The 15,063-nt window shown below is 42.3% G+C and overlaps 1 protein-coding gene across 2 annotated transcripts in view; it reads right to left on the bottom strand.

Annotated features, from left to right (window-relative positions):
- arrdc1b (arrestin domain containing 1b) overlaps positions 1-15,063 on the bottom strand; it is a 69,009-nt gene that overhangs the window by 9,744 nt on the left and 44,202 nt on the right. The gene's annotated exons all lie outside the window — the stretch shown is intronic.

Raw genomic sequence — 15,063 nt, forward strand, 5'->3', positions numbered from 1 at the left:
CGTTAGAGCTGTCAAATCAGAGCGGCTGCTCGCGTAGTCACTGCCACAAAGTGCCCCACTCAAGTTAGAAGTTCAGAACGGGAAAGTGTAGGCTATATAGAAATAAAGACACTCAAATAAAAAATCATTAAACTATATAATGAGGATTTCTATCAGCCTAATCGAGGTGTAGATTACATCTCATATGCAGTGTTTGAACTTGTAAACCAGGCTGCATGGGATTTATCTTAATGCGGCACTGTGCAGTCAATGGCAATGTCTGCTTTAGGTATAATGTCAGGAGCCGCTTGTGGATTTGACAGCTCTAATGCAGTTCCGCCTCCGACATCACCAAAACAACAGCAGATCTGATAGAATCGAGCCCCACATTTTTAACAGCTCTCACAATGGTGTACAATAAGGGATTATGTTTTTCACTCTGCTTTTCTATATCAACCCACTGTGACATTTCAGCACAAAGGTGTGCAAGTACGATGTGTGTGTGTATGAACAGCTCAGTGGGTAACCATGGAGATCCCTAGGTTAAGCACCACACCTGCAGGGCTGAGGGTTCACCTACATTCTTAAAAAAAAAAAAGGTGCTATCTAGAACCAAAAAGGGTTCTTTGCCTGTCCCCATAGGATAACCCTTTGAATAACCCCATGGAACCCAAAATAGTTCTACCTGGAACCAAAACGAGTTCTACCTGGAAACAAAAAGGGTTATACTATCGGGACAGCCGCAGAAACCTTTTGGAAACCTTTTTTTAATTTAAGAGTGAAGTTTATGTGATAAACCAACAACATTGTTCAACTGCAGTTCCAGAGACATCATTTCACTTCTGATAATACAGATAATACAACTTGAGTTTTTGAAAGTTTTGTGGGAATACACTCATATTTCACTCATAATGTGGTTTTAAAAGAACATTGTGCCAATGGAGGCGATAAACCAATAGATACTGTAGGTTTCATAATATAGAAAACCTTGTAGACATTAAAGCCTCTCTGGCCATTAATTTCCTCATAAGCCGACAGTCCAATTAAAATTGTTCAGATAGCAGTGTTCGTTCACTGCATCAAGACATCAATGTGTTTTCCGTTTGTGTCCATTTCCTAAAGGGGAAGCGCTCAGGGAATTCCACATTTTCATTTACATCACTTGTTTACTGTTAGAGGAAGCATCTCTTTGCAAGAAAAGGCAAGGGTGTCACGCTATGAAAGCAACTCTGCAGGTGCCTCATGTAGTAGCCACATTCTTCCACCTTTTCTCGCTCTCTCTTTCTCACTCAACTCTGTAGAGCTTTCTCACTCAACCTTGTAGAGAACCAGTCTCCACATGCTGCTGAGAGAAAGTACAGTACAGGGAAACTTAAACAAAGTTGATGGGGCTGTATTTCAAATGAGCTCTAGGTGAGAGACAGAGCCGTCTACTGCAGTTCAAGACAGTTGAAAACGCGTACAGCGTTTCTAGCTATGCAACAATATAGAGCAGTTGTATTATAAAGATATTTTCACCACCAGTTTGGTACAGTTCGACATTATGATGACATTTCGTGATGTTTTTGTTTGTGCCGCTTTACCTTTTGTTAAAACCAGGTTTGCTGTTTATTTGAGCAATATGAGATGGAAGGAAGTTATACTGTACATTATATTGTAGTCTCGGTTAATGATTTTTGACGTTCATTAATGTTTTGGATGTGTACTAAATAGCCCTCTACTTTTTTATTTTCAAGATACAAACACCAGTGAATGGAGACAGCACCTGGTTTTGTTCTCTGCGTCCCAGCACAGCCTGTTCACCGGCCCCAAGCACTACCTCTACCCCCAGTACTGACTGGTGGTCGCCTCCCAGCCCATCTCCCGCACTGAGTTGCAGTGCAGAATTAGAAACATCTCCATGCTGGACCTGGGAAGCTCTATCCTGGGCCCACCTCCAAGATCTACTCCACTGATGCCACAGAGCAGCAGCAGTAGTTCTGTAGCAGGGGTGTGAGAAGAAGGGAGAAAACAGCTGCAGACATCACTCACAAAGGCATTGATTGAAGACATGTCTTGTTCGCAATGTTGTGTGTCTTACATGTCTGTTCATAAGACACTGTTTTACTATTGTTCCGAAATATTTATATGGCTCATAAATATTTGTATCTACACTCTTGACACTTCATATTTCACCCTTTTGTTGTTTACATGTCTGTTCATAGCAGACACTGTTGTACTACTGTTAAGAAATACGTATATTCAGAAATATTTGTAACTATACTGACATGTTTTATTCCATAGACACTTGTTTACATGTCTGTTCTCAGCAGAGAACAGACATTTTGTACTGTGGTTTACTTTCAGAAGCAATAATAAAGGTTTATTTGTGTGCTGAAAAAGCATTACTTCATCGCAACACAAGGTGTTTGAACGCATTCTATTTGCGCTGACAAAGTACAGAAGAGCTGTGTGCCACAGATTTTACTGGCTTTTTTTCTACTTGTGGTGTAGTTCAAGCTAATCTAAATTAAAACACAGTGCACATAAAGAACTGGGTCTGTGTGTACATCAAAAATCTTCATCCTTGCGGCCATGATGCCAAATGCATTCTCTGACTCTCCGACAACGAGAATGGTGGTAGTTCCAGGTAGTATTTTTTTTTTAAACTCATTTTTCAACCACTCCACAAATGTCTTGTTAACCAACTATAGTTCTGGAAAGTCGGTTAGGACATCTACTTGACATGACATCTAAATGACAGAAGTCATTTTTACAACAATTGTTTACAGACAGATTATTTCACTTATAATTCACTGTATCACAATTCCACTGGGTCAGAAGTTAACATACACTAAGTTGACTGTTTTTTTATTTATTTTTTTATTTCACCTTTATTTAACCAGGTAGGCTAGTTGAGAACAAGTTCTAATTTGAAACTGCGACCTGGCCAAGATAAAGCAAAGCAGTGTGACACAGACAACAACACAGAGTTACACATGGAGTAAACAATAAACAAGCCAATAACACAATAAACAAGTCAATGACACAGTAGAAAAAAGAAAGTCTATATACAGAGTGTGCAAAAGGCATGAGGAGGTAGGCAATAAATAGGCCATAGGAGCAAATAATTACAATTTAGCAGATTAACACTGGAGTGATAAATGAGCAGATTATGTGCAAGTAGAGATACTGGTGTGCAAAAGAGCAGAAAAGTAAATAAAATAAAAACAGTATGGGGATGAGGTAGGTAGATTGGGTGGGCTATTTACAGATGGACTATGTACAGCTGCAGCGATTGGTTAGTTGATTGTTAAAGTTGGTGAGGGAAATAAAAGTCTCCAACTTCAGCGATTTTTGCAATTCGTTCCAGTCACTGGCAACAGAAAACTGGAAGGAAAGGCGGCCAAATGAGGTGTTGGCTTTGGGGATGATCAGTGAGATATACCTGCTGGAACATGTGCTATGGGCGGGTGTTGTTATCGTGACCAGTGAACTGAGATAAGGCGGAGCTTTACCTAGCATAGACTTATAGATGACCTGGAGCCAGTGGGTCTGGCGACGAATATGTAGCGAGGGCCAGCCGACTAGAGCATATAGTTCGCAGTGGTGGGTGGTATAAGGTGATTTGGTAACAAAACGGATGGCACAGTGATAGACTGCATCCAGTTTGCTTAGTAGAGTGTTGGAAGCTATTTTGTAGATGACATCGCCGAAGTTGAGGATCGGTAGGATAGTCAGTTTTACTAGGGTAAGTTTGGCGGCGTGAGTGAAGAAGGCTTTGTTGCGCGATAGAAAGCCGATTCTAGATTTAATTTTGGATTGGAGATGTTTAATATGAGTCTGGAAGGAGAGTTTACAGTCTAGCCAGACACCTAGGTATTTATAGTTTTCCACATATTCTAGGTCGGAACCGTCCAGGGTGGTGATGCTAGTCAGGCGGGCGGGTGCGGGCAGCGAACGGTTGAAAAGCATGCATTTGGTTTTACTAGCGTTTAAGAGCAGTTGGAGGCCACGGAAGGAGTGTTGTATGGCATTGAAGCTCGTTTGGAGGTTTGTTAGCACAGTGTCCAAGGAAGGGCCAGAAGTATACAGAATGGTGTCGTCTGCATAGAGGTGGATCTGGGAATAGCCTGAAGCAAGAGCGACATCATTGAAAAATACAGAGAAAAGAGTCGGTCCGAGATTTGAACCCTGTGGTACCCCGATAGAAAATGCCAGAGGTCCGATTTGACACACTGAACTCTGTCTGCAAAGTAGTTAGTGAACCAGGCGAGGCATTCATTAGAAAAGGCTATTGAGTCTGCCGGTAAGAATACGGGGATTGACAGAGTTGAAAGCCTTGGCCAGGTTGATGAAGACGGCTGCACAGTACTGTCTTTTATCGATGGCGGTTATGATATCGTTTAGTACTTTGAGCGTGGCTGAGGTGCACCCGTGACCGGCTCGGAAGCCGGATTGCACAGCGGAGAAGGTACGGTGGGATTCGAAATGGTCAGTGATCTGTTGATTAACTTGGCTTTCGAAGACTTTAGATAGGCAGGGCAGGATGGATATAGGTCCGTAACAGTTTGGGTTTAGGGTGTCACCCCCTTTGAAGAGGGGGATGACCGCGGCAGCTTTCCAATCTTTAGGGATCTCGGACGATACGAAAGAGAGATTGAACAGGCTGCTAATAGGGGTTGCAACAATGGCGGTGGATAGTTTTAGAAAGAGAGGGTCCAGATTGTCTAGCCCAGCTGATTTGTATGGGTCTAGGTTTTGTAGCTCTTTCAGAACATCTGCTGTCTGGATTTGGGTGAAGGAGAAGCTGGGGAGGCTTGGGCGAGTAGCTGTGGGGGAGGCGGAGCTGTTGGCCAGGGTTGGAGTAGCCAGGAGGAAGGCATGGCCAGCCGTTGAGAAATGCTTATTGAAATGTTTGATTATCATGGATTTATCAGTGGTGACCGTGTTACCTAGCCTCAGTGCAGTGGGCAGCTGGGAGGAGGTGCTCTTGTTCTCCATGGACTTTACAGTGTCCCAAAACCTTTTGGAGTTAGAGCTACAGGATGCAAATTTCTGCATGAAAAAGCTAGCCTTTGCTTTCCTGACTGACTGCGTGTATTGGTTCCTGACTTCCCTGAACAGTTGCATATCGTGGGGACTATTCGATGTTATTGCAGTCTGCCACAGGATGTTTTTTGTGCTGGTCAAGGGCAGTCAGGTCTGGAGTGAACCAAGGGCTATTTCTGTTCTTGGTTCTGCATTTTTTGAACGGGGCATGGTTATCTAAAATGGTGAGGAAATTACTTTTAAAGAATGACCAGGCATCCTCGACTGACGGGATGAGGTCAATATCCTTCCAGGATACCCGGGCCAGGTCGATTAGAAAGGCCTGCTCGCAGAAGTGTTTTAGGGCGCGTTTGACTATGATGAGGGGTGGTCATTTGACCGTGGGCCCATAGCAGACACAGGCAATGGGGCAGTGATCGCTGAGATCCTGATTGAAAACAGTGGAGGTGTATTTGGAGGGCAAGTTGGTCAGGATAATGTCTATGAGGGTGCCCATGTTTACAGATTTAGGGTTGTACCTGTTGGGTTCCTAGATGATTTGTGTGAGATTGAGGGCATCTAGCTTAGATTGTAGGACTGCCGGGGTGTTAAGAATATCCCAGTTTAGGTCACCTAACAGAACGAACTCTGAAGCTAGATGGGGGGCGATCAATTCACAAATGGTGTCCAGGGCACAGCTGGGAGGGGAGGGGGGTCGATAGCAGGCTTCAACATGAGGGACTTAATTCTGGAGAGGTTCATTTTTTAAATTAGGAGTTCAATCTGTTTGGGTATGAACTTGGAAAGTATGACAGAACTTTGCAGGCTATCTCTGCAGTAGATTGCACCTCCTTCTCCTTTGGCAGTTCTATCTTGACGGAAAATGTTGTAGCTGGGTATGGAAATCTCAGAATTGTTGGTGGCCTTCCTAAACCAGGATTCAGACACGGCAAGGACATCAGGGTTGGCGGAGTGTGCTAAAGCAGTAAGTAAAACAAACTGTGAAATCAGCCAAGACCTCAGAAACAGAATTGTAGACCTCAACAAGTCTGGTTCATCCTTGGGAGCAATTTCCAAACGCCTGAAGGTACCACATTCATCTGTACAAACAATAGTACGCAAGTATAAACACCATGGGATAACGCAGCCATCATACCGCTCAGGAAGGAGACGCATTCTGTTTCCTAGAGAGAAACGTACTTTGCTGCGAAAAGTGCAAATCAATCCCAGAACAACAGCAAAGGACCCTGTGAAGATGCTGGAGGAAACATGTACAAAAGTATCTACATGCACAGTAATACGAGTCCTGTATCGATATAACCTGAAAGGCCGCTCAGCAAGGAAGAAGCCACTATTCCAAAACCACCAGAAAAAGCCAGACTACGGTTTGAAACTGCACATGGGGACAAAGATTGTACTTTTTGGAGAAATGTCCTCTGATCTGATGAAACAAAAATAGAACTGTTTGGCCATAATGATCATCGTTATGTTTGGAGGAAAAAGGGGGAGGCTTGGAAGCCGAAGAACACCATCCCAACCGTGAAGCACGGGGGTGGCAGCATCATGTTGTGGGGGTGCTTTGCTGCAGGAGGGACTGGTGCACTTCATAAAATAGATGGCACCATGAGGGAGGAAAATTATGTGGATATATTGAAGCAACATCTCAAGACATCAGTCAAGAGATTAAAGCTTGGTCGCAAATGGGTCTTCCAAATCGACAATGACCCCAAGCATACTTCCAAAGGTGTGGCAAAATGGCTTAAGGACAACAAAGTCAAGCTATTGGAGTGGACATCACAAAGCCCTGACCTCAATCCTATAGAACATTTGTGGGCAGAACTGAAAAAGCGTGTGCGAGCAAGGAGGTCCACAAACCTGACTCAGTTACATCAGCTCTGTCAAGAGGAATGGGCCAAAATTCATCCAACTTATTGTGGGAAGCTTGTGGAAGGCTAGCCGAAACATTTGACCCAAGTTAAACAATTTAACAGGCAATGCTACCAAATACTAATTGAGTGTATGAAAACTTCTGACCCACTGGGAATGTGATGAAAGAAATAAAAGCTGAAATAAATCATTCTCTCTAATATTATTCTGACATTTCACATTCTTAAAATAAAGTGGTGATCCTAACTGACCAAAGACAGGGTATTTTTACTAGGATTAAAGGTCAGGTATTGTGAAAAACTGAGTTTAAATGTATTTGGCTAAGGTGTATGTAAATTTCCGACTTCAACTGTATCTCAACCAGAAGCCATAGATTACAGGCAACATCCGCACCGAGCTAAAGGCTAGAGCTGCCGCTTTCAAGAAGCGGGTCACAAATCCGGACGCTTACAAGTAATCCCACTATGCCCTCAGAAGGACCATCAAACAGGCAAAGCGTCAATACAGGATTAAGAGAAACACAGCCGCGAGCTGCCCAGTGACGCGAGCCTGCTAGACGGGCTAAATACCTTTTATGCTCGCTTCGTGGAAAGCAACACTGAAGCATGCATGAGAGCACCAGCTGTTCCAGATGACTGTGAGCCGATGTGAGCAAGACCTGTGAGCTTTTTGTAGCCGATGTGAGCAAGACCTTTAAACAGATCAACATTCACAAGGCCAGACGGATTACTAGGACGTGTACTCAGAGCATGCGCGGACCAACAGGCAAGTCTTCACGGACATTTTCGACCTCTCCCTGACCGAGTATGTAATACCTACATGTTTCAAGCAGACCACCATAGTCCCTGTGCCCAAGAAAACAAAGGTAACATGTCGGTAACCATGAAGTGCCTTGAAAGGCTGGTCATGGCTCACATCCCGGAAACCTGAGACCCACTCTAATTTCCATACCGCCCCAACAGATCCACAGATGACGCAATCTCAATCACACTCCCCATTCCCACCTGGACAAAAGGAACACCTGTGAGATTGCTTTTCATTGACTACAGCTCCGTGTTCAACACCATAGTGCCCACAAAGCTCATCACTAAGCTAAGGACCCTGGGATTAAACACCTCTCTCTGCAACTGGATCCTGGACTTCCTGACGGGTCGCCCCCAGGTGATGAGGGTAGGTAACAACACATCCGCCACGCTGATCCTCAACACAGGGGCCCCTCATGGTAACCAGCTAGGTTAACATCCAATTGGCGACAGGTTTTATATTCAAAACTCTGCATAAAAACAATATGCGCATTTTCCTACCAAACTTTCCCATCAAATTGAGTTGTTGCAGATAAAAGGCAGTGCATGATGGTGCAGCACACATAAACATACATTTTGTGGTTAAATTCCCATGTACTGAATAAACAGGAACCAAAGTCAGCGGAAATTTCAGAGCGCCACTCGTAGTACTCGGTAAAACTCAAACTTTCATTAAAACACACAAGCAAGGTACTCAATTAAAGCTACACTCGTTGTGAATCTAGCCAACATGTCAGATTTGTAAAATGCTTTTTGGCGAAAGCATGAGAAGCTATTATCTGATAGCATGCACCCCCCAAAATACCTGAACGAGACCTAAACATAATTTCCTGGGTGCACCCCAAGACAGGAAGTGCCTATCCCACCAAGGATAAACTTGCAACGAAATGCCAGTATTGGCGACATCGTGTAGAAGCTGTAGGCGTTGTAAACGGAACCTCATCTATTTTCTATCGCCTTAGACAATTGAAAGACTGGCGGATGAATATTTTTTTTGTGTTTTTGGTGAACAGTTTTCCCTGGGATTTTTACTCCTGAACACGTTCTGTTATAGCCACAGACATGATTTAACCAGTTTTAGAAACTTCAGAGTGTTTTCTATACACACATACTTATCATATCTTATCATATGCATATACTATATTCCTGGCATGAGTAGCAGGACGTTGAAATGTTGCGCGATTTTTAACAAAAAGTTGCGAAAAGCTGCGAGAATTCGCATCATCCGTAACAGGTTAAATGGGTTTCCATCGAATTTCCAACTCCACTGATGACTTTCTCACCAAAATGTTTTGTTTTGCTACAGAACTGTATCTGCACGCTGCTGACTAGAGCGCACCTATGAGATGATGATGAGATTAGTACGGACAAAAACAATTTTTATTTGCCTAACACAACCTAGCGTCGATGATCATTGTTACCAGAATAAAACCCTTAAGATGTATTGTAAAGGAGCCTCAAGCACATCACCTTGCACTTTTACCACCCTGTGAAGTTCATCATAACTTATTTCATCTGTAGCCTAATAAACTGCATGCTTTCCAGACGTAGTGGGAGGATCACACAAGGTGACTCCATGTTTACTTCCATATGATGGTTAATATATCCATATTTTCGCATAAAAGCATTTCCCTCAACATTTCTCATTTAATTCATATTATCGACACAAAAAGATCCCACTTTGTCTAGCATATTTATTTTTTTCTGATTTTTTTTATCTGACATGTACTTTACTTGCATAAAAAGGTTGGATGGAAACCTGGTTACAGAATCACTTGTTATTTGTTCCTAAAAACCCAAAGCCAGCAATAGAGGCCTTTAAGACACTTGTACAGGAAATTTGCACTGATGCACTGACTACTGGGAAAGAGATGAGATGCAAACACCTCTTCACAGCTTGGCTAAAGATGACTGACAGCTTACCGCAGTCACACACACACACACACCACCCTACCATCTGCAGGATATATCTGAGGGTCACATGAACAGAAGTAGGAGAGTATGGGAGGGTACGCTGCCTCATCCCCGTAACCCCCCTACATGTGTGGCTGGCATACCACATTAACAGTCAGCCACAGTGGCCACACGTGTCCCCTTGTGTGGTTGGCCACTGCTGTACCCTTCCCTGTCTCAGTGTCCCTACTGTGCCTGTGTCACATAACCTAGAGGCAGAGGAGCCCATTGTTGGGAGGAAAAATGGGATAGGAAAAAAACATTGAGATAAAAAGGAGGAGGATGTGAAATTAATTATTTATGACTCTTCAGTTTTGGTGTGTGTGTGTGTGTGTGTGTGTGTGTGTGTGTGTGTGTGTGTGTGTGTGTGTGTGTGTGTGTGTGTGTGTGTGTGTGTGTGTGTGTGTGTGTGTGTGTGTCAGAGGTGTTGGGATAGTTAAAAGTGGTAAATTACACAAACCCATCCAGTGATGATTCTAATAATCTCTTGGGATGTTTACGTGATGGATGTGTGGTATAGGATCGGTACACACATTGGAATTCTACAAAGAAATGAAAACAAATAAGGTGTCACTCTTAAATAACTTCCAACATATTTGTATGCATGCATGCTAGAACATCTACAATCACTGTAAAGGCTCGTGCTTGAGTTTGTGCATGCTTCCGCCTATTTGTATGCAACATGCACAATCAGTACTTGGATTCCAACTGCTTTCAGCTCTTTGATCTAAGAATAGTCCTGGATTTCACATGCTTCTGTGAGGCTAAACTACATCAAAAATATTAAATCAGCTCTATCGACTGGAATTTTGAGCAGCAAAGACATTCAAGTGCATCTAATTAAATTCCCTTAACTGATCCAATGAATTGACAGAACATTACAAACACTAACTAGGACATAAAACAAACAGGCATGGAACTGATCTGTCATTACACAACTGAGTGTTAATGAGACAGTAATTAATATTGACTGCAAGAAATGTCTATTAGACAAGTAGTAATATGGCCAGCCAAATCTGAATAGATTCATATTTGCAATTCACAATCTGTGATCACACCAGCTTCAATAAATACTGAATAAATAAATAACTGTTTGATAGTTTCACATTCACACTCTCCTTCAAATTAGTGGACTTGGCTATTTCAGTCACACCCGTTACTGACAGGTGTATAAAATCGAGCACACGGCTATCCAATCTCCATAGACAAACAATGACAGTAGAATGGCCCATACGGAAGAGCTCAGTGACTTTCAAAGTGGCACTGTCAACGTAGGATGCTACCTTTCCAACAAGTCAGTTTGTCACATTTCCTTCCGCCTTGCTAAAGCTGCAACACCCGTTACAAACTGCCTCTGGAACCATCGTCAGCACAAGAACTGTTCGTCAGCAGCTTCATGAAATGGGTTTCCATGGCCGAGCAGCCACACACAAGCCTAAGATCACCATGTGCAATGCCCAGTGTCGGCTGGAGTGGTGTAAAGCTCTCTGCCATTGGACTCTAGAGCAGTGGAAATGCGTTCTATGGAGTGATGAATCACGCTTCACCATCTGGCAGTCCGACAGACGAATCTGGGTTTGGCGGATGCCAGGAGAACACTACCTGCCAGAATGCATATTGCTAACTGTAAAGTTTGGTGGAGGAGGAATAATGGTCTGGGGCTTTTTTTCCTGATTTGGGCTAGGCCCCGTAGTTCCAGTGAAGGGAAATCTTAACGCTACATCATTCAACAATTCTGTGCTTCCAACTTTGTGGCAACAGACCCTTTCCTGTTTCAGCATGACAATGTCCCTGCGCACAAAGTGAGGTCCATAAAGAAATGGTTTGTTGAGATTGGTGTGGAAAAACTTGACTGGCTTGCACAGAGCCCTGACCTCAACCCAATTGAACACCTTTGGGATGAATTGAAAGGCAGACTTTGAGCCAGGCCTAATCGCCCAAAATCAGTGCCCGACCTCACTAATTCTCGTGGCTGAATGGAAAGTCCCCGCAGCAATGTTCCAACATCTAGTGGAAATCCTTCCCAGAAGAGTGGAGGCTGTTATAGCAGCAAAGGGGGGACGAACTCCATATTAATGCACATGATTTTGGAATGAGATGTTCGATGAGCAGGTGTCCACATTCTTTTGGCCATGGAGTGTATGTATTTGACGATACCCAATAGCACATTCACACAAACACAACACGAGGGGCTTTTCTCTAAATGTTTGTGGTCAGGCGGCTCAGTGGGTTGTTGGAGAAAAGTGCTTGCAACACCAAAATTATGGGTTAATGAATCTGTATGGATATTGAATATATGAATATACAAGGAAAGTCTATGGAGTATACTGGAAGAATGAAGACAGAAAGAAGGAAGACAGAGCTGAATAGACTGCTCTCTAGTAACACCTCCCAGCTCTGTGAAAAACCACTGAGCCTATAGGTGAGAGATGCAGAGTTGAACATTAAGCAACATAGTAGTGGTGTGCTAACCTAACCAGCATGGATTATACCCAGTTGTCTGTCCCGACAGGACCAAAAAAAGCTGTCTATGTTTGGTTGAGATTTGGTCTGGTCTGGACTGGCCTTGATTTGGCCCAAACATAGACGTCTATAATTGGTTCAGATTTGGTCCGGACCAAATCAGGTTCGGACCAAATCATAGACAACCATGTTTCACAAGTTTGAACAGCACAGTACATCATAGTATAATACATTACAGTACATAGTAAAGAAAAGTAGAATATAGTACAGTTATGTACAGCAGAGTAAAGTATAGTGTACTGTATTGTACCCAACTTTACTCTAATGTACTTTACTCTAATGTACTGTACTCTTCTATAATGAACTAAACTAAACTGTACTGTACTCTTCTGAATTAAACTCCACGGTACTCTACTGAATTAAATTATACTGTACTGTACTCTACTACACTCTACTCTACTGAATAAAACTTGATGACTGTCATGTGCTCTACTGACTCTACTGTGCTCTACTGCACTAAGCTGTGCCGTACTATAATGTGATGTTCAAAGTTGTGAAACATAGCCTAGAAGTATATGATTTGTTCAGATTTGGATCTGGTCCGCACAGACCAAATATGTACTTGTTTGGGGGTGGAGCTCATCACAATAATACCCAACATGCTTTGTAAGTGTACATTTTGGTCATTCAGCCGACGCTATTATCTAGAGAGAGACTTAGTCAGTCAAGCGCATTCAACTAAGGTAGATAAACACCAACATAAGTGCATGTGACAGATGGGAGTAATAATAAATATTCTGTTGTAATCTTCAGTTGGCTCATTTGTCCTATTAAATGATACTTCAGGATCTTGGCCATGAAGCCCTTTACCTACTTCCCGAGAGTCAGATGAATTCGTGGATACCATTTTTATATCTGCTTGCAGTTTGAAGGAAGTTGCTAACTAGAGTTAGAGCAATTGCTAACTAGAGTTAGCGCGATGACTCGAAGTCTATGGTATGAGCTAGCATGCTGGTAGATACCGTAGACTTCCAGTCATTGCGCTTATGCTAGTAAGCATTGGCTCACAAAATAGCCTCTAACTTTATTCAGTAGAAGTAGATAAAAATCCCAAAGTATCCCGTTAAGAGGCATGAAAAATTATTATTTTGATATAATGCTTATTACTGCATTGAGAATATATGTGTAGTTGAAATTTGGCCATAGAATCAATGACCGAAAAATACATATTTTCAACATCTGTAAATTACGTATTTTCAGGACGTAAAAATACATTTTTTCAACATCTGTAAATTACGTATTTTCAGGACGTAAAAATACATATAAATACGTCATTTACAGATGTTGAAAATTCTATGGCCAAATTTCAACTACACATATATTTTCAATGCCTTAAGCATTATATCAAAATAACACTTTTTTCATATTTTTTTTCAACGTCCAGAAATGACATATTTTCAACATCTGTAAAATACATATTTTCACCTTTCACTCAGCACCTAAAATGACCTGACGTCAATGTCAAATACTAGTTTTGCTTACTGGGCATGCTCCACAGCTCACATACAGCACAACCAGGCCTGCCTGGGTTTAATGACTTCCAGTACCAGTGTGTTGTTCCACTCAAATCTACATTCTCAACAGGTTTCACCACGTATGCATGGCAGATCATTCACATGTTGAGGTATGGACAATATTAACACACTAGAAGGAAAACTCTGCACTCACTGAAATAGTCTTTACATTTTAATGCCTTCTTAACAGAGGTCAGGAAAAACAGATGCGTTTTGGCAGCAGCCTTCGTCACCCATATTTATAGATGACGCCACATTGTAGTAATGATTCTTTCTTTTTTCACAATCATTATTTACATACATTTTCTGCTGTTTTCCATAAGAGCTTCAAAATAACACTAATAATAAACAAAAAAAGGTGCACCTGTTGCTCACAGGAAGCAACTTAACTGGGTTCTTCATTAAGGCCTCTCAGTATGACTATAATGAACATGTGTCTAACTTGCACCGTTATGTGATTATTAAGAGACTAGATAGCTAATCCTGGCAACCAATATTCTAGCATTCATTTAGAGGCAAGCAGATCATAGATGACAAGGTGGTACCCCAGCATGTGCTATGTGTATAGTGTAATTTACAACTATCAATAGACCTACTAAAATATAAGCGTTTAGTCAATCAAAGAGTTACTCTGTAAAACAAGGAACACATTTACTCAATTCAACTAATAGAATGTATTAGTCATAAAATAATTAACACTCAAAACAATTACAGTGTACATGAAATACTTTATACATTACTATCAAGGCACAAGGCGAGACCCAAATGCAGACACAGGAAGCAAATGGCTGGAGTCTTACAATGTTTATTACTCCAAAGGGGTAGGCAAGAGAATGGTCGTGGACCGGCAAAAAGGTCCAAACCAGATCAGAGTCCAGAGTGGTAGACAGGCTGGTCAAGGCAGACAGAATGGTCAAGCAGGTGGGTACAAAGTCCAGAAACAGGCAAGGGTCAAAACCGGGAGGACTAGAAAAAGGAGAATGCAAAAAGCAGGAGAATGGGAAAACCGCTGGTTGACTTGAAAACATCCAAGACGAACTGGCACAGAGAGACAGGAAACACAGGGATAAATACACCGGGGAAAATAAGCGACACCTGGAGGGGGTGGAGACAATCACAGGGACAAGTGAAATAGATAAGGGTGTGACAATTACAGAATAACACAGAGTAAATGACTATGAATGTTCTACGCCAGAACACCACCACAAGACCATCGGGAGACAAACAGATGGGTTCTGTGGAGCACAGCACATCCCTTCTCTTTATCAGCAATTGTTAGGTAGAGCCACGTTCGCAGACAGAACATTTAGTACAGGAACACCCCTGCAGGGACCTATTACTTCAGTTGATTGGCAGTTTCAGTATTTGGTCTCAAGAGGTGTGTAAAATTGCAA

The sequence above is a fragment of the Oncorhynchus mykiss genome, chromosome Y, assembly GCF_013265735.2.
Source record: "Oncorhynchus mykiss isolate Arlee chromosome Y, USDA_OmykA_1.1, whole genome shotgun sequence".
In the NCBI taxonomy this organism is placed as follows: Eukaryota; Metazoa; Chordata; class Actinopteri; order Salmoniformes; family Salmonidae; genus Oncorhynchus; species Oncorhynchus mykiss.